This window comes from Diceros bicornis, chromosome 8 (genome assembly GCF_020826845.1).
Source record: "Diceros bicornis minor isolate mBicDic1 chromosome 8, mDicBic1.mat.cur, whole genome shotgun sequence".
Taxonomy (NCBI): domain Eukaryota; kingdom Metazoa; phylum Chordata; class Mammalia; order Perissodactyla; family Rhinocerotidae; genus Diceros; species Diceros bicornis.
This window is the reverse complement of record NC_080747.1, coordinates 75,779,709-75,801,535: the sequence shown is the minus strand read 5'-3', so window position 1 is coordinate 75,801,535 and position 21,827 is coordinate 75,779,709.

The following is a 21,827-nucleotide window of genomic DNA, read 5'->3' as shown; positions in this document are numbered from 1 at the left end:
TTGGGGGTAGAAGAAACAAGGGAGATATTTGTCAAAGGGTACAAACCTCCAGTATTAAGAATAACAAGTTCTGGGGATCTAATGTATAGCATGGTGATTATAGATAATAATATAGTATTATATACTTAAAAGCTGCTAATCTTAAATGTTCTATCCACAAAAAAGAAATTGTAATTACATGATGGGATGGAGGTGTTGGCTAATGCCACTTAGTAATCATTGTGCAATGTATACATTTATCCAATAAACAAGTTGTATACCTTAAACTCACACAATGTTATATGCCAATTATACCTCAATAAAGCTGGGGAAAAAAATACGTCTTCTCTGCTTCCAAGCTTGTTCTGTGGAAGCTTTTCTTCTTCTCATTTCTTCTGATTAAAATGAACTATTTCATCAGAAATTCAATCAAGGCCACATCATGAAGCTCAACTGGCTGCAAGAAGCTCTTCATCTGCTTATCTCTGAAGTATACAGTATCTCAGTTTGTATTTTGGAGTGAAGGACACTTAATATTAAAATACCAGAATATTAATTAGGTGGATTAGCTTCATTATCAATTACTATAAGCCAAGAATAAAATCTGCGTAAGATCAAGAAAAAACTATCTTCTTAAGCGCATTTCTAAGAATACTTTGTAAATGAACTGTTCATACTTTCTTACCCAAGGGTGAGACAGAAGGTGGTTATGCCGATATAATAGCAATTACAAAAGTACTACACATTCTCTTTTTAAATATGTATTATGAAATATTAAAAACACTGAATATTCCAAACTACCTCTCATAGCATTGACCTAGTTGCTCTCTCTTTACATTCCTCCCCGTCTTCTCTCTCACTTCAACACTTAAGGGCACCCCCTGTGCATCCTAAAGGGGAAACAAAGATTCAAAGACAAGGTCCTAAATGATAAGAGAAGTGACTTGCTTGTTGAATCCATCACAGAGAGCACCATGCTTGAACACAGACTTCTGAATTTTCTCTGACTTGCCATTTAATGATCCTGGCATACTGTAAGCACTCTCCTCTCCAAGGAGGGTTAGGGACTGAGCCACCCTCTGTGGTAGATGGAGTCTAAATGGCAAACCTCATTCCCTAACAATGGTGGAACTGAACTGAACCAGGAGATTTTGCTGTGAGCAGAGGCAACAGCAGATATATCATTACTTACAAATACATATACATATATGAATATATATAGATCGATAATTACTTACAAATATATATAAATATATGAATACATATAGATATATCATTACTTACAAATAATATATATGAAATCAACACCTGTGTAACAACCACTCAGCTTAATAAATAAGACATAATCAATAATGTTAAAACCATGTACCTTCCTTTGATCACATTACCTTCCCTTCTCCTCTCTCTAGCCCGCAACTAACCACTAACCAGATTTTTGCATTTATCATTGCCATGTGCATCACAGTTTCTTTTTAAAAGTGTAACATTCAAATTCTTCCTTACGGTCTATAATGTAGCATCAGCTAGAAGCCAACTGGGAATATACAATGTAGACACTCAGTACACAAGGTATATTGATAGGAATGTCAATCCAGCACATTTTATTACCTTAAGTGTTTAAGAAGTATAGCTGAAATTCATACATTTTCTTAAAAAAAAAATCACCAGAGAAACGACACACAGAACTGAGCTCATCCTGGGGGTCCTGGTTGTCAGCAGCATTCCCCCTGGAGGGCACTCTTTTCCCAGTAATATTCTTTATTCGGCCCCCAACCTGCGTCATTCAGAGTATTCCTCTTTGGTGGCCTCGAAGCTTCACTCCTCTTACAAGCCCAGCAGCCAAGAGCAAGTTCCATCTTCAGAATGGGGCAATATTTTGAGAAAGTAAAACTATTTCTTCCCACCAAGCCTGTGCATATGAGCATTCAGGGGCTGATTTTATGGTTTATGGATTATCTAAAACCCTTCGCCCTTTCTTCCTTGCTTTTGGCCATTTCCCTGCTCATTAGCATTGCCACTGAAGAGCGGACAGGAAAGATAAAAGAAAGAATCAGAGCAGCCAGTTTTGTTATTTATTAACTGTTTATCAACCACACCAAGAACTCTTGTGGAGAAAAATGTAAGTATTGGCCAATTAGTTTTTTGAACTCTGTTATTTTCAATTTTCGCTGTTTGTCCTATTCTCAATTACACCTACATAATTAAAAGTTGGTATAAATATGTTTTTCTAACAATACTTATTCCACTTGTAAAGGTAGCTCATTTTTTCTGTGAGGTAATTTTCCCCTTTTGTTTGCTACAGTGTAAAACTGTCATTTTCACTGATGTTTTATGTATCTGGAAGAAAGTACAGATTAGTAGTATGAAACAGTAGTACACCAATAACCTCAAAAGCAGGAGAGTAATTTTAAACTTAAACAGTAAATTAGAAGAGTAAATATAATTTTTCCATACCCAAGAAACTATGCTTAGTGGAATGATCTGATATGTGGCATTAAATTTAGACAGGGTCTCATTAGTTTTATTAACTATAGGATAAGCGGATCTTAAAGCCACTTCCTCCTTTACTTAACCTAATAGCGTAACTAATGGACTCTATAGAAAAAAATAAATAAGAGGAAAAGAGGCAAATGGTAGAGACTGTCCCTCAGCACTGACTGTGGCATGATTGTACTGACTTTGTAGTCTATGGGTACAATAAGCTGAATGGTTAACCATCAGAAGGCTACGGAAAGAGATTTCTATCATAAACGAAGACCTTCTGTAAGTGGTAATCTTATCCCATTTATAATTTTTTTCTGAAATATATGTTTGCTTTACGGCATCTTAAAGGCACCATAAAGATAGCATTTATTTTATTATTACAATCTCCAGTGCCATAGTAGACCACAGTCATCCAACTGTGAGTCCTGAATTGCTCTACCTTCATCTTCCTAATATTATAATATTATCTCAAAGGCATATATATATATACCTAAAAATTCCTAAAGGATGGGAACCATGTCTCATGTGAATACTTTGGTAGTCATTTGAGCACGTAACAGGTGCTCAATAAGCCTCTGTTGAATCCAAAGAAAAGTCACATTATGGTTTTCATGTAACTTTAAAATTATATTTTCTGCAAACAGAATATGAGGATATCAATCATGATTTCTCAGCTTGAAAATAATAAATTTTAAAAAAATGTCCAAAACTCACCATGACTACACCAACAGGGAACAGAGGAGTAATCCCTCTCAAATCTGTGCCATAAGCCACCACCCACACTAAGGAGATGTTAAAAATTTTACAAAAATTTTGTTAAGAAAAAATTTATAATGGCTTTCATAAAGGCCATGCCTCCTTTGGGCTATGCTGAGAGTTGCTGGTATTTCTAAAAAGAAAATTCACTAGCTTCCTGTCATCACCATTTATAGAAGCCGCAAAGAAGAAATCCGGACACTGAAGAGCAAGATAGTAAGTGCCACTACACCACTACCACAATTTTCTCTGTTGTCAGTTTGCAGAGATTATCAGAAGGAAGAATCAGTCTTCTAGATTTTAATTCATCTTAAGCTACACGCAACAGAACAATAGGACAGACTCTCTTGTCCTATTTCAGCTCCTAAGATATTACCTGGTCTTTGGTTTTTAAGATAGTAAGCCAATCTCAACTGTGCTGCTATTGGGGCATGTCATTTTAATGATGTTGAGGTTACATATACTAAGGCCTACCCAATTTTAGGTGCCCATTCCAACTGAAATTTGGATTTAAATCTGCTAAGCATTTCCTTCAAATGACTACATTTCACCACCCCAGGAAGTTAGGAACTAGCAAATTTAAAATATCTTTTGAAGTTATATATTTCATTAATTATGTTCCTCTGCTCCAGCCATAGCACAGCTTGCTTCATTTTATCAGTCATTGCTGTGCCCAAACCACAGGACTCCTATCCCCCCATTGTTCATGTATTCCATGTTTACACATCAATCAATACATGTAACCAAACAGAAACAGCCATTGTGTTTCTGACACAATGACATTCATATTACACTGTTTCCATAAGACAGAATGTTTTTATAGAGGAGATAGCACTGGAAATGCCAAAGAACATAGAAAAATATAATTCATCTGCTATCGACATTCTTACTTTAAAACAAATATCCTTATTTTAGCTGCAAAATCAATGTAATATACATAACTTATGTGTGTATTAATAGGAGACAAATGAAAGAACTAAGATCTATTTTCAGAAGGCTGAATTCTGAGGTTAGAAAATTTAGAACATTTTTCTTTCCTCATTTTCACCTATGACTAAAGATCTGTCAGCTATGGTATAGCACAAATAGAAGTGAAAGTTCCATAAAAGGAAATATTTAAATGTGTCACTAAAAATTAATAACATAAATTTCTTTCATCTATTTAATTTCTCTGTGGCAATGATATGCATCGCCTTGTGAAATAACTAGATTCTTTTTTAAAAAATTGTTCCAGGGGCCGGCCCAGTGGCACAAGTGGTTAAGTGCACATGCTCCACTGCAGCGGCCCGGGGTTCGCCGGTTCGGATCCCGGGCGCGCACCAACACACCGCTTGTCGAGCCATGCTGTGGCGGCATCCCATATAAACTGGAGGAAGATGGGCATGGATATTAGCTCAGGACCAGTCTTCCTCAGTAAAAGGAAGAGGATTGGCAGATGTTAGCTCAGGGTTGATCTTCCTCACCAAAAATAAATAAATAAATAAAAATGTTCCAAAATGATTTTTTATGTAAATCAAATGGATAATATAATTTATTTAGAGGAAACCTATAATCAATCAAACTCGTCTATTATAACAAGAGGATTTTATGCTATTTTAATACCACTTATCATATAGGAATATTGCATGTTCTTAAAATTAATACATTACTAAAAGACTCAATGTTGATTCTATTTGTAATGGTATATCAATACTCCTTAAGGTATAATCCATTCATATTTCAGGTAAGAAATTTTTATCTAAATTTGAGTGCTAATCTGGAAAACTAAATGAAGCAAAAATGCAGAACAACTAATACAGTCTGTTTCAGAGTGGACATTTAAGCTTCTCTGGCTAATTCCACTAGCATTGACCTGGTATCACTTGATCTAAGATTACAAAACAAAACAATAAACAACAATAACCAAGAAAAAAAAACCCGTACTATTTGAACACCTGCTATCCAAACTCAGGAATCAAATAGGTTTGAATAAAAGGGATATTTTATTTTAAATTCTCTTACTGAAATTTTCTTATCATTGACCCTTTAAAAAATTACCATATATATCCCAACTCCCACCTTCAAAAGCAAAATCCTCCCTTTACCTCAAATTCCCACCCCCCATTACTCCTTTGTTCTCTCATAGCGAAACTCATAGAGTTAATCAAGTCCCATTAAATTTTGGAATCCTGGGCCGGCCCCATGGCTTAGTGGTTAAGTGCGTGCGCTCCGCTGCTGGCGGCCCGGGTTTGGATCCCGGGCGCGCACCAACGCACCGCTTCTCCACCCATGCTGAGGCCGCGTCCCACATACAGCAACTAGAAGGATGTGCAGCTATAACATACAACTATCTACGGGGGCTTTGGGGGAAAAAAATAAATAAATAAAATTATAAAAAAAAATTTAAAAAAAAAAAAAATTTTGGAATCCTCTCCAATCAGTATTTTGTCACTTCTAATCCACTGAAAGCCCGTTTGTCAAAGTCATCTTTGGCTTCACTTGGCTTCCAGAACATCACACACTCCAGGTTTTCTTTTTAAGTCACAGGCCACTCATCTTTCTCTTTTCCTGGATCCTCTCCCTCTCTTTGACCTCTACATTTTGGAACGTCCCATGGCATAGTCTGGAAGCTCTTCTCCCTACATAATCATTCTCTAAGTGAGCTAGCCCCTCTCATTGCTTTAAAGACCACGTCTACAATGATGAATTCCATATGTACAGCTCAAATCCCTAACTACTCCCTAAATTCCAGACTCATGTAATCAACTGCCAACTTAAATTCTCAAATTTGATGTCTAATAGGAATATCAAATTTACTAAATGCAAATTTTGATTTCTATCTAAAAGTTGCTCATTGTCCCATGTTCCCAATTTTAGTTAATAGTAACACATTTCACATACTTGCTCAGGTAAAATACCTTGGAAGCCTCTTTACTTCCTCTGGATTTTTTCCAGCCAAACAATCCATCAGAAAATCCTGTTTCCTCTATCTTCAAAATATATCCACAATCTGACAACTACTCATCTAGTTCAACTGCCAACTTAGTCCAATTCACTATTATCAAGCTAATCTTCTTATTTCCACTCCAATCAGTCCACCCAAGCAGAGGAGGTTATCTTTCTAAAATACAAACCATTTCATATCACGTGTTTGATCTCAACCCTCCAGCGGGCTGCCTATATACCTAGAAGATCTAAATACCTTACCGTGACCCATGAGACCCCGCAGGATCTTCCCTAGTTACCTCTCAGACCTGACTTCCTTCCACCTCCCGCTTTGCTCACTAAACTCCACATTTGCTCCACATTGACCTGCAAGATGTTCCTTAAACAAATTAAGCAGATTCCTCAGTGTCTTGTCTCATGGCCATTGTCTTTGCTATGCCCTCTGCCTGAAATCCTTTTTCATCAGATATCCACAAGGTTCACTTCCTTTCTTTGAATCAAGTCTCTACTCCAATGACCACCATCTCAGAGATGTCTTACCAGACCACCTTATTCAAAGTAGCATACTCTGTCCCCTGGCCATTCCCTCATTTTTCTTCATAGCGTTTATCACTATCTGACATTATAACATCTATTTTCTTGTTATCTGGTTGCCTCTCCCAAGAGAATGTAAGTGCCTTAAATACAAAGACATAGCTTACTCGTTCAGCATTTTAATTCCAGGGCCTAAAAACAGTACTTCATAGAGAGTAGGTTCAGAATAAATGTTTGTTGAATGAAAGAACATTTTCCTCAATTAGCACACACACTGCATGTTGGTACATACACTCATAGTTTCAGGAATATTAACTTCTAGAACTGTAATGATTTTGACAATGAAGAAAACACCTTATTTAAGGTCACTTAGGAAAAATCAGGTACTCAGAGCAATAAAATATGATTATTAGTACTTTGAATTATTTGGAGATGAAGGAAAAAGTATAAGAATTGTTATTTTAATATAATTACTTGATATTTTTTCATTTGTAAAAATATTTGTTAATAAGGAATTTGACTACAGAGTGATTTAAAAGTTTTTAACACACACAGGCAGGCTGTCTGGCGCTTAGCTGGTGTGCTGGCCTCTGGGCTTCCCTCTACTCACTCAAAGAAGCTTTCAGCGGGTCAACTCAGTCGCAGCATCATCTTGATAACCACTTGGTGAACAACAGCTGGGTAAAAGCCAGAATACCTGGAGCAGGAATCCAAAACTATGTAGAACATTCAAGAAATACTGGTTGTTTCTTTTAGTCTCTACATTTTTGAGTGATACTAAACATATGCTAATATTCCTGGTATGCTTCCAGTTTGTAAATTCTAAAGGCTATTGGAGCTCAAGCTGGTTAGAACATAAGACTACTCATTGCTCCAGTCAGCCTTAATGAGCACTAGTACTGTGGTATAATATAAGAGCAGCACTGTGTGTAACACCTCATTATTAACACTAGACAAAACAAAAACAGAATCCAAAACAAAAAAACAAACAAATCCAGCTCTCTCAAGCTGATACTCGAGTTAGATCTAGAACATCTCATGAACAAATACATTATGCATTATACTTGTTCCTACCAAAAATATCTTCATTTTAAGGCGTCCTGAATTTGAGTGATCAAGGTTTTATGCTCCATTTATTTCCCCTTTTATTTTCTTTTTTAAAAAATTCACTTTAAACTTAGCTATTAAGTATAGTTATATGAACCATACTTGACTGTATCTCTTCTCTCGATTCCTCAAATATAGGAATTTGTCTTCACTTCAGTTCATATCATTTTAGAGCTTAAATGAACATTAGTCTAAATCTTGTTTTAGGGTTGATAAAAAACGAGGATTAAAGAAGTGAATCACTTCCAGTGTTGCTCAATGACCTATTAATAAAATTTGTACTTAACCCCAAACCTTCTAAATTTTAATCTAGAATATTTTTTTCTACGTTTTTAACATCCCCCTATGTTTTTCACATTCATCTGAAATATGTGTCCATACTCAAATGCTAAAATTCACCAATTTAACTGACCTGAATCCACAAATGTCCTCTTACTCATCAATCCCAGAATAACTTTAGAATTTCTTCCCTTATGCTTTAGACATCCATCTGATTACTTAATTTTACTCTAAGTTTTTAATAATACATTATATTCCAACTAGTTTACTAATTAATATTGGCACAGGGCAAGGTCTAACATAATATGACAAACTGTTCGTTCATTTAACGTAGTACTACATTCTCTAATTAGTGATTTTACCGATGTTAAAACTAATTTATCAGATTAAAGTTGACCTAAGTTTCATCACCCATTAGTCTTATAATGGTATATGCTAGAAGGAAGATTTTGCCTCTTTAAAGAAATTAATTAAACAGAAAAATTACTAAGTGATAAGAGACACTGGTTTAAAATGACCATACAAACCCGATGGTGGTGGCAGTGGTGATGGTGCTGGTGTGTGTGTGGATGAGATTGATACGACACATAAAACGTAATATTTACCAGGCCAAAACTACCTGAAAACATATGATCGTTCACAAAACTCAATGGTTGACATTATTTTTAAACATATCTGGGGCCGGCTCCGTGGCTTAGCGGTTAAGTGTGTGCGCTCTGCTGCTGGCGGCCCGGGGTTCAGATCCCGGGTGCGCACCGATGCACCGCTTCTCCGGCCATGCTGAGGCCGCGTCCCACATACAGCAACTAGAAGGATGTGCAGCTATGACATACAACTATCTACTGGGGCTTTGGGGGAAAAAATAAAATAAATAAAATTAAAAAAAATTAAACATATCTGTATCGTGTACATGTATATTTTTTTCATAACTCTGTGTTTCAAACATCAATCAGTTTGGGCCCCAAATGTTCCATAGGTAAGCTGAACCATCACAGTTAACAAATGGCTTTACAAACTCTATTCCTTAACATTCATTTACACCAGCACTATAAAGCATATCTGTATCCTTCTTGGTATCTTAGATTTTCCCACAGAGAATAAGTATCAGTTTAAGAATATATTTCTGTTGTACTTTAAATCTGTGAAAAATTTACATCAGCAGGTCTAGCAATGTAATCTAGCTAGAGAGTAGAGGGTGCTGAATATGTCCTAGAATTAAATTCTTACAAGAATAAGAGACAGGGATAATATTTCCTTTTCTGGTTTGAAAATAAAAACCACCTGTATCTTTTAGCATCACAAACCTCATAAAATGGCACTTTTTTCGTCAGAATGTAAGAAAATATTTCATGTGATTTTCAAGTAGGACTACAAAGGAACAGCTCAGAATGCAGTGACACCTAATGGCAAAGCTATATTTATAGGCCATAAATGTATTTTCCAATAAACATTATATTTGTAGTAAAACTGTCTAAGTATTGCTACTCACCAATAATCTGTAATCCGAAACATCATGAAGATCCAATAGCAATGCCAAATACTTCACTTTTTAAAACTAAAATAATATATGCAAGTGAAGTAAGAAAAACAACTTCTGGATTAAAAAGCATGGTTTTAAAATTATAATATCCATTTGAAATAAAATTACATTATGATAAACTTAGCCTTAGAAATTAGAATTAAATGTAATGCATCTTCCATTACGCCTAACAATCTCAACTGGTTTGTATTGTTGGGTAAGTTGAAAGTTAATCATCTCGATTTTTATTTATATTTGAATTAAAATTTATAGGAGGTATTTATTGGCTGTACACTTCACTTGGAGTAGAAAGCAAAGGTCCTTAGTGTAATAACTTATTAGTCATGTCATAGCTGATATCGTTGATTAATAACATTGTCTAACAATGCACATCTGAATTGTGTTTCAAATAATTGTATTAATGATACGGAAAAGAATAATAGCAAAATATACCCTTATCTTAAATTCAGAAGCCACTTAATACTTTCTAGAAGTTTACACTGTACATTATCCATACTTAGGGAACAAACCACTGTAAATAATAAAAGGATAATTTAAATCATAGAGAGATCTTATACAGTGCAAAGAGTCCTTGATGACTCCTGGGGGCTATCATCAACCAATGCAAATCACGTAGAGTTGAAAAAGAAACATTTTGGTAGAAGACACAGTACATCTTCTGGAAATGCTTTTATTACATTTTATATTTGATAAAACAGTCCTCTGTGCAGAAGTAATGAAAACTGATGTTTTATATCTACCATTTATTATTATTTTTAATGTGGTGATACATTTTATTCACCCACCAATTTTGTACTTTAATTGGAACTTTCTCACAATGAAAATATTCTGTGAATTGTCTTAGCCTTCTCAAACATGTCATATTTGATGATTATGATCTCAGAGAATAAAGTATCATTTGCTGATGAGAAAAACATGAATAAATGTTTTGTTTCTATTCCCTGCTGGCATAAGGTATTTTACTAAGACTGATAACCACAAAAACATGCTAGAGATTTTTGTAATATATAAATAAGTACACTGTTTGAGTGGTCCCTTGTAGAGATACATAACTGAGGACAGCTCATTTCCATCAGTTCTCTGAGCACAGGAACCAGATAAAGAAATGAGCATACATTAAACTGTTAAAACACGAGATCCTCCATATTAGATATGAAACAAAACACAAACTGTGCAGTTGACTGGAAATTCCACCTAATCCTTGCTTAATTAAAGCAGTGCTCTACAATCCTGTGGTGTTGAGGGAGTAGAGTGTGGGACAACTGATGTATGAAGAAAATAGCAGTCAGCGTGGCTAATCTCAAAGACTTGGGAGCTTTCTAGCTACATAAATCAGAGCGACTTCTGAATAGCCTCATAAAACACAGTATCATTGCCATTCCACTCACGACTTTTTGGTTCTTCCTACAGCATGCAGATCATTAGGAAACTTCTAAGCAATCAAGTAATGTAGGTCTGATGAAATTACTCAGTCAACGCACAGGCTCAAAGTAGAAGCGTAATTCAAAATTGCATAGTTTTTATATGTCAAAAGAGCTTTTTTCCAGGGAGGCAAAGAAGATCACAATGGAGGTGATTCATTTCTAAATACTGTGTGTGTGTACGTGTGTGTGCATGTGTATTAAACAAGTGTATGTAATTATCAAAATCTTTAAAATATGATTTAACAGAAAATCAAAGTAATTACAATATTAGTGGACTTTTGACTGAAATACATACATTTCCATTTCAATCATTAGAGTTTAACCATTATATCTCATCATTGCAGTGAGCTAATGTGTTTAATAAAACTATTAGAGTTTAAAATACCTAATTGATATTAAACTACCTGCATGAAGTGGGAACAGAGAGAAAGAAAGAAGGATGGAGAGACTTTTCATACATATCATTTGGTTCAATACCAAAAGGATTCAATACTTAAGGAAACTATTAGAGCAGGGTCTTTTTATCTTTCCAGCTTGCCTGAACTACACACTGCAGATACTTTTTATTTGAAGACATCACATGAGGCTGGGAAAACCTTTCATTTCTGCATCTCTCTTTTTATCTCTAGAGTCGAAATATTCACTTTCCCTCCAGTTTCATCACTTTTATCCCTTTAGTCCTGAAATCATACATTTGCCATAAGCATATTTCTCACATTAAATATTTAAATGAAGGCAATCACCTCCTGAAGATAATTAATTCTCTTTTCCCATCCAACCAAGTAAGTAAACTGATCCAATGACTATTAACTGGTGACAAAATTTTTTAACGGGCACTCGGTTTTGAATTTATTATACTTTGGTTGGGGTGGGGGGTGGAAGGGGGAGAGGTTTTAACCTCTGAAGTACACACAAATTAGTTTTGGTCATTTTTTTTTTTTAATTTAGGAGGTAACATTTTTCAGTATATTATAAAAGATATGAAGCATTGGAAACAATCATCCATTTGCTAGCTTCATGGCAATATTAGGTAGTCTATAAAAGAAGGTAATCTTGTCTAATGTACTAATTGCATTCAAATCAAATTAATTGTCTGAGAAGTAACTATTTCTTTTAGTAGGATATACACAGTTAATGCACACAACCAGCTTTCTAAAGAAATCTATAATTTGTACACACTTTTTTTTTGGTCTGGTTATAAATAAGTAAGCCATGTCACACTGACAGACAACAGAACGCAAAGGAAAAAAACACAACAGTTGTGTTCTATTTTGAAACAAATGCCCAGACTGCATTGCAAAATAGTATTCATCTGGCAAAGGACAGCAAGAGCTGTAGGTGTTTGCAAATAATGTATTTATCGTGTAAACCACAGAATAAGCAATAAAATAAGCATTTATCCACAAGCTTTCCCTCCTGCGCGATGAGGAGCATAAGGCAGAAAGCCCTAATCATAAAATGAATGTACAGTAAGATGACAATATATATCTGCATTCCCGCTCCGGTCCTTTACAGCTGGACATAAATGCACGTCATTTCTTTAAGAGAAGCACAGTTCATTTCTGAACTCTATCGGAACGTTACTGAACCCCTCAATGAGACCATAATTTCTCCCTGAAAAGTTCTGAACCCATAGGCCCTGTTAGCCCCCAGGCAAAACGTGACCTAGCAGACAAGCCATCTACTGCTTAATTTACTTAACGCAAAAGTGCAAGGTTTTCTGAATCCTGACTTCATTACCCCTTGCACAGAGACATATATGGTTCTATTGATATAAGTGACAGAGAATGGCAGACATGTTGACAAAGACAGCCTCTGAGACCAAGAGAGGGAGTCCCTGGAGCAGAGCGGCTGGCCACTGTGGGCGCGTACACCAGGTAGAAGCCCCTCGCTTGGGCAGGCACAACCGCCACTTGCAGCGAGTGCCCCTTCCAGAAGAGAGAGAGAGAGAGAGTGTGTACGTGTGTACGTGTGTGTGTGTGTGTGTGTGTGTGTGTGCTGCATGGGGGAGGGGTAAGGGGACAGAAAGGGAAGATGCTGCGACCCATCTGTCGGCTCAATTTGCAGAACATCAAGCCAAAAGTCGAATGCCCGGAAAAATTCCCCAAGAAAGGCCTCCCTTCAGCCCAGTAGCTGAACCTTGCTGGTCCGCCGACGTGAATTTCCGAAAAGGAAATCGTCGCATTAACACAGACAAGGCTGCAAAAGCCCGTCTCCGCTCAGCTCTCACGGATTAGCAAGTGAGAGGAGTTGGAGCCTGAAGCTGCGAGCGCTGTGCATGATAATGACACGCAGCCCCCCCACCCCGCCACCCCGCCGGGGCCAGTCCCGGCCCGTCTGGTTGCCAATAGGTGGGGCCACGAGCATCTCGCAGCCAGCTCGGCCGTCCTTCCTGGAGTCAAGGCCGGAGCCCCAGCGCCTCTGCTCTTAGTCTTGCGCCGCAACTCAGTTGAGTGCGAGGCGAGACGAGGCAGGTGTCTGGCAGGCAGCCCCCGAGGGCCGCGCGCGCGCATTTGCTCCCCGCCTTTCGCTAGCGCCCCGGGGTCGGGGTGGCCGCCGCGCCAGGCCCAGGGAGCCTGTGCGAGGCGGCGAGGCGCGCGGCTCCCAGTCCTCGGCCACACGGCCGCCAGCCCCTCCCGCCACCGTCGCGGCGACTCAGCGCGAGCACCGCAAAGCCAAGAGGACGGGAAGAGGAGAGGGAGGCTGGGGGCGCACCCAGCACCCCGTCAGCATCGCACAACGCTGCGGCGAACGCAGCCCGCTCACGTTGCAAAACCACCTGTTCGATCCGAAGGGAGCTCCCCCCCACCTCCCACCCCAGTTCTTTCCGCCTCACAGGTGACACCTCCTCTGTTCCTCCAAGGATAATTTTTAAAAATGGAGCAAATGTACATCCGGGAAAGAATATGGAAGGTAGAGTCGATGAAACTTCCTTTCCCCACACACTTAGCATCCCCCCGCACGCCCCGGCACACACGCACACGGAGGTAAACTCGAGACCCCCACGCATCCAGCCCACACTCCACGATTCGCCGCGAAACAACAGCCCAAGTGAAGGCTCAAGCATCCACATCCTGCCAGAAAACTGAGCAAGTGCGAGGGAAGGGGAGCGGGAAGGGGCAGTGAACCGAAGCCACTGCCAACAAGCTACACAGAGGGCGGCGAGGGGGAAGCAAAGGGAAACACTGCGAACCGAAATGGTAAAAGTACCCACGGGCAGCACCAGCCCTTTCTTACCGATGTGAATGATCGAATCCGCATTCGCCGAGTCCCAGGTTCGAGACCACCAGACGGACAAAACCAACAGCAAAGGGAAAACTTCCATCTCCTCCTATGCTGATTCTCTTTTAGGATGGATTTTCTTTCAGTTTTTTTTTAACCAGTCCAAAGAGTTTGAGGTCACGAGGGATAGTTGAGCGCAGCTTTTTCTTTTATTCTCAATTTCTATTGCCAGAGCAAAGCTTTTAATCGTCGCTGAGGAAAGCAGAGCGAGTAAGAGAAAGAGCCCAGCCCGAGGAAACCTCCTTCGCAAAGCCGTGTCACTTGGAGGAGAATTTTGGCATCGCCAGAGTTGTTTGCAGTTTGGCTTTTTAAAAATGTCTCCAGTCTCGGCTGGTCTCGGGCAGGGGGAGAGGCTGAGCTCAGACCAGCCCCATCGCTGCGCCGGGGCCGCGGGGCTCCGGTCCCAGCTCCACCGCGACTTCCAACAGACCACCCCCACCCTCACGCCGGATGTTCCCCTCCCCCTCCCCCAACCAAAAAAGCCCCCCACCCCCGCCCAACGGCCCGCAGGGAATCACTTGTCTTCGCTGCCAAAATAAAATGCAAGTGCAAAGGAAAGGTTAAGAGATTCCAAGCGGAGCAGCCAGATTCCAGCAGGGAGAGGAAAAAAGCCCTCTCCAAGAGTGGTTGCAAAAGTGAACTTCAAGGTAATGCAGATAGTAATGCAGAGAAAATCCCCTTCTGCGCGAGGCGGGGAGCGGAGCCCGGCGAGGCGGCCCGGGGAGGCGGCTCGCTCCGGCGCGGTGGCGGGGGAGTTGCGCCGGGCGCGAGCGGCGGCGCCGGGCGGCGGAGGGAAGCCGCCGCGGGCTGCGGGATGCTTGCGGAGCGGCTCGCCTGGCGGGATGCAGGAAGCCAGCAAGGAGCGAGCCTGGCAGCTTCAGCGCTCGCCTCACGTTGCCTAGAAATGGATCACCTAGGAGAGCGAGCTAGCCCGCGAGAGAGCGGTGCTGTCAGGCGGAGAGAGGGGGAAACCGAGAGAGGAAGAGCTTCTCTCTAATAACCACCTCCTCCCCCTATCTGCAATACGAGGGAGAAACAAAATAGTGCTCTCATTTCCCTTGGAATCTTCAACCGGGACTGAGAAAAAGGCAGGACTGGAAGAGAAAAGACGTTGAAGCCTTTTTTTTTTTTTTTTACGAGGTTAAAGGCAACCTAAAAAAGCCACCCCACTTATTTAACCTTGCTACTGCTTTTCTCCAGGTATCAGACTTTCTCTTGTCTTTGCCTGGAATTAGTCACGTTGCTTAAAAACAAATTAGGGCCACTTGGTCACTAAGGGAAAAAGAGACCTAGAAAGCTTTTAATGAGATTTCAATTATGAAGTTATAAAAAGGAGAGGACGTGCTAATTACCTTTTGTACAGTGATTTTTTTTTCTGTCTCCAGTGTATTTCGTAAGCAGTCAGGATAGAGAAATGATAAAGAAAATCTTGAAATAAAAAAATAATAAGTAAAAGAGAAATGCTTCAGTGAAACATTTGATCAAAATATTACGTTGAGTAGCGTGATAACGGACCTGTATACTGTATATAAATTCAGAATGAAGAAGTTGGTTGTTCCTCCATGGAAAGAGCTGAGAAAGTACTGAATGACAGCCTCCCAGTCCCGGAATGAAAGGATTTTCTGCAAGCTTATGCTTTAAAGTAAAATCCTCATGATTGTGACTGCCTTTCTTCTAATGATTGACTTATATCCAGTCTGGCCTCATTTTAGGCTGGAGATTTGTTAACACAACCAAGTGACTAGATGAGGCCAGGTATTAACGAGCCTAATATTATTTCAGTTATAATTGGAATCCTTTGGGAATGTTGCCACTTGGGATGTATGGATGTCAAACTCCTCAAACAACCTTTCAGAGCCCTCCCTTACCTCCAAATTTGGCAGATCTCTTTTATTCTGACTCTCTTACTGGAGCCCTCTCTCTAGCCTGGTGAAGTAGGCTACTGTTTCTCCAAACACAATTGTATGTTCTCACCTCTGTGAAATACCTTCTTTCATTCATCTTGTGTATTTTTGCTCTGAACGTTCCAGAAAATGTTGTGCTGCCATATCGTTATGATTCTGTTGGAAGGCATCAATTCATCCTCCCAACCTCTCTCCTCTGCCACTTCAAGGTTTGGTTCAAATGTTTCCCATGAAGTCATGTCCAATCCCTTAATATGGAATAAACTCGTCCTTCTTCTGTGCTCTCATAGCACACTCTACCTTTGTATTCGAGTTAGATGGGACTACTTTTGAATCTGATGGCTGCCTTGAGAGTGATGACCGTCGTTTATTCACATTTTGTTCCCTGCAGCATTTTACATAGAGCCCCTTTTTTGACTTGAATTTCATCACTTCCTTCTGAATCTGGAATAAATCAGTGCTTCCAAGAGGCCATCACTGATTAATTCCTCTCCGTTTTGATCATTCCTGTATCTCTTTTTTCTGTTGGTACACGTGGACTCAATATTGATTGTATTAATGTTGTTGTTCATGTCACTTTACCTTTTAAAGGGTTCTGTTGTGATTTCATGGGTTATATTTTGTTGTTACAGATAATGAAGTCTTTGAAAGAAGGGATATATCTCCCCATAGCTTGCTTCTGTTATATTATTCACAAGGGCATTTAAAAAATTGATGAGTCACTATGTGCTCTATCAAGAAAAAAAATTGTGAAATAACCATTAACATGAAAAGAACACTATAATATCTTAGAATCAGAGAACTAGGAGGAACTTCAAAACATTAGCTGGCCCAGTCCTGGCTTAATAAATGTCATTCCTGGAGATAGCTAAATATAGTGATTCGTACTGTCTTCTCTCTTGGAAATCTCTTCTAGTGTAGTATGAGCAAAACGTTTTCATTATTCCCAAATCCTCCCATTTGGTGGTTCTCAAAGGTAGCTTCACTTTGGAATAACCTGGGAAATTCTTTCAAAAAGATCACTTCAAGCTAATTTAATCAAAATATCTGTGTTTGGGGCCTGGCCAATATTTTTTAAAACCTCTATAGGTGACTCTAATGTGAAACCATAGTTCAGAACCACTCTTATAATACTCAAACATTTAAATGAGTCTGAGTGACACATCACAAAAAACTATAAAGGCATCAAAATGACCATTTCTGACAATCAGAAGAGATAATAGAACCATGAGATGTAGCTTTCCAAAAATAACACAAGAAAATTAATGCAAAATTAAAGAATAACAGTGGCTTATTGATTTTCAATTTAAGACTATCAATAAATCTTTTCACTGCACAAATAATTTCTATACTCAGTAAGTCCTAATTAATGGTTTTTGTATGGAATATGAGTTTAAGCACATTTTAAAATTATATGTTAACTATATTTCCTACTATTTTAGAAAAATTGCATATTGTGATATAATATTTAGTTATCTGGATACAAAAGTTTTTGATGTGTAAGTTAGATGTTAAGTTCCAGAGGGGAAAAAATAACAAATTCACTGGTTGTACTTTCATATAGGCTTTTTATGAAGGCTATCTGTTAGCCATGTGGAAATGGCTGATGCAGCTGGCTGGCTGAACTGAAATTCAAAACTTTGTGACATTCTAGCATATTTTTTTAGGAAAAAATAGCTTTCATTCACTAAAGATTTATAACCAATGGTTAATTTTTTGGAATAAAAATGTCAATGAGCCACGATTCATGAATTTATTCTTCCTCTGTGGAGACAGTCACTTCATTCAGGCATTAGTTTTAATATGAACATCAATAATTTGAAGAAATGGTAGATAATCTGAACAGCTTTAAGATGTAAAGTATAATGACTATTTTTTTAAAGAAAACAGAATTTGGGAGAAATACTAATTTGCATTGTTACAGGGGACGTTCAAGTGCAAACTCCTTTAATGGTATACAATGTACTGTGTGTAAAGAAAGTAACAGAATGGAAATCCTTGCAACATATAATTCTTTCATTTTCACTTAAAAAAATATTAAGAATTCCAATGTCTGAACTTTAAAAATCAGCTGCTCACTGAATGTTATAATGGCAGTAAGTCAACTTACATTAGTCAGTTTTAAAGAACTCTTCAATAATATTCATGACTCAAGAGATGTATTTTGTTTTATTATAAAAATCTGTAAATTTATGAGATGGCCTACTTGAAAATTAGGGAGAAAAGTTAGCTTTTTATCAGAGAAAAAATGGAATAAAATGCATTTTGATCATTATTTCTAATTAGCTACAATTGTATCATTAGTATTATAAATATGGTTAGCCACACAAAAGACTGTAAGTATATTACAACTTTAACATGAATATGAAAGGAAAACTACAAGAGGGCAGTGACTGACCACCTATATATTAAAGCAGTAACAAACTATGGCTGTAAAATTATAATTGAACTGTTCATTTGCAGAAGTAAAAAACATAAATTCTTTTTGTTTGAGGGGCTGCAAAGGCAACTTTTATACTTAGGAGATCAAAGAAATTCAGAGTTCAATGGGACTTTAGGGCTTTTCTTACTCAATGCCTGGTTTTCTAGAAGAGGATGAGAAATTGAGTGCCAGAAGTTGTGCTGATATTTGTTGAAAGACTTGAACTTAGAAAACACATTTTTGACTTAAATATGTTTCAAGAAAATCATTAAATTACATATTCCTATATAACATATTCACATTGGGTATACTATGTCCTTTTTTTCTTTTTTTTCAGATCCACCTTGCACTGACTCACCACTTTCTACTCTGTCAACTATTTTATTTGTGACACTAGTGCAAATTTTATCCTTGGTGATAGGTGATATCCCCTTCCTTCCGTCCTTCCTTTCTTCCTTCCTTTCTTCCTTCCTTCCACATTAAGCTCTTAAGCTCTTCCTCCCTTTCAAAACTTTTGCTAAATCTGTAAAGCTGCCCTGTCAGGGTACTGTCATATTTTCTTCTAACTCAATGAGATGTAAATTCCAACCAAATTCTGCAACTAGATTGATTCATTTTTTTTTTAATATGAGCACTTTACCAAACTCATCTATTATTAAAGTTAATTCAAGTCAAAACTTTGAATTTCAAAGCTTTTTCACTGTCCAAACATTAGCCATGATACTGAACATTTAGGGGCAAGAATTCAGTTACATATATGAGTGGACCTCTTTTAGTTTAGACCTCTTATCTCTTCTGTCAGGATGTTGATGTGGAACTTTAAGTGGAATATTAATAAACATCAAGCAATTGGTAGATGGGGGTCAAATGATGACTTGAAACCCAATAGGGACACGTTATTGAGATTGGCCCCTCACTACATTATATCCTGTCCCCACAAGATGGCAGCCATGCTTGATGTAGATTTAATCAGCTTACTTTTCAAATGTCTCAATACTTAACAGTTTACCAGAGTATTATCAACCCATGTTAATCGAATGACTATTTTTAAGCAAATGATATTTTAAGTGATTTTTTTTTAAGTAACTTGATTTGCTGAAGTTTTGTTTCTTCTAAAACTTTCACATGGGAATAAAAAAATATCTATTATTGTGTTCTTATCATATCTGCTTTATTCATATCTTTTCTGATTTCATCAGTTACTTAGGAATTAAATATCAATAGAACAATCTTTAATAATATGCCACTCCGTCCTATGTTAAAGTGTAATTAGAACACTGTGAGGTTATTATGTGATTCAAAATTTGGTATAAATATTAAAGTTTCAAAAATTAGGTTAATTTAACTATTTGCTTTTTCTAAAGAAAAAAATATTTTATATATCTTTAGTTAAGAAATTGCAGTTGGCCGTGGAATATAGAAATTTTCTATCAATTATATGATTGATCCTTTTGGTATGGCGTATCAGTTGAGACAAGTACCTGACAAATAGGTCAAAAGCAAAAAGAAATGCATGATGCCAACTATAGTGAGTATCAATTATTATTTGACCCTTAAAAATCAGATTTTATCATCTTCCCGTGAGTAACTATTTTAATTCTGAAATTAACTATTTATTTTGAAACATATTTCTCTAGGCACATAAGCAGTTCAGATACAAAGTGTGCTTGTGCAGTATGCTGCAGACAACAAACTATACATTTTAGTTTAAAATATATTGGATTTCATAGCAGCAGATATCATGGGGAAACCAGAGAAACATATGCTTGGTCAATATTCAGTCATTTACACACATATACACATATTGGCTTTAGAGGAGTTTTCAAAGTAGTAATAAAACTTTATAATAAACATCGAATTTGACTTCTCAGTGAGTAGGGTACATAATCAGTATAGACTCTAATAGAATAAATTTCTTATTCCTCATTATCCTGCAAATTGGTGGTGAATCTAAGTGTTTAACTGATTATGAATAAATGAGTAAACTAGTAAGTCAATGAAAGGATAAAAATGAAAATTTTTAAATATTGTGGAACATGACTCATGCAGCATAAGGCAAGAGCATCTTGACTTACTCCAAAATAAACAGATTACTAGGTATCAGAGTGGTCTGTCCACAAGATTATTTCACCTATTTATCAGTCCCATCACTTACAACACACATAGGGGTTATCTGGTGTAGAAAAGACAGAAGATGTTTTGAAAGAGTTCTTTGGGAGAGGACAATAAAAATTATCTCAGCAACAGAAGCCCAAACATGAATCTCTGCCCAAATTTAACTTGACTTATTTGCAGTATAGTTTATATGACTAAAGAGAATGCAGGGGGTGAAAAACTGAATTTTATGTTAGATCTTATAGAATTTACCTAAAGTTTGCTAACATAAAATTAGTCATATTGTCAATACTTTAATTGTTTCCTACCTTTATTTACACTTTGCTGCATTATCACATTTTTAAAATTTCATCAGGATAGAGTTGCACCATAAAGAATTAGACATAACAACATCAAAGCTGTGAAAATGAGACAATATTAAAAAAATGTTTAAATGCATATGCTGTTACAAATTTCTAAACCAGCGTTTCCTATATTTTGCTCTACAGAACACTTTGTTCTGAGAAAAAAAGAGATTTAGTGGGCACATAAGATTGCAAAATTCTAGATAGAGTTTTCTTCACTTAGAGATGCATAGTGCACATTAACGTATTAAAAACACGAAGAAGTCCTCTAGGAAACACATTATTAACCTGTATTTAACCCAGAATACCCCCAAACTTATATAACCTTCAATTCCCCTTCTTATACACAGAATGAAAATCCTTTGTTACACTGTTGCAATTCATTTTCTGTTTTCTAAAAATAAATTTTTTGGTTGTTTTTTTGTTGTTTTTTTTCCTCCTCTGCTTGTGGTGTTTATAGTAGCCAGATTGCAAATCAGTAGGCTGGTCCATCTTATCTGGGAAGAGATTCTGTTTTCTGCTGTAATAGAAATTTCCTATATCTGTTTTAATTTTCTATGATGAAGGAAAATACATCACTCAGCAATAAACATGTTTTCTTTTTAAAATGCTGTATAGATTTCCATTTCTGCTCAGGATGTAGAAAGCCAAAGGAACATTGCTCTGATCCTAACAATAAGAAAATACTGGATGATATATAAAAATATAACTTTCCTTGAACCCATCAGAGCA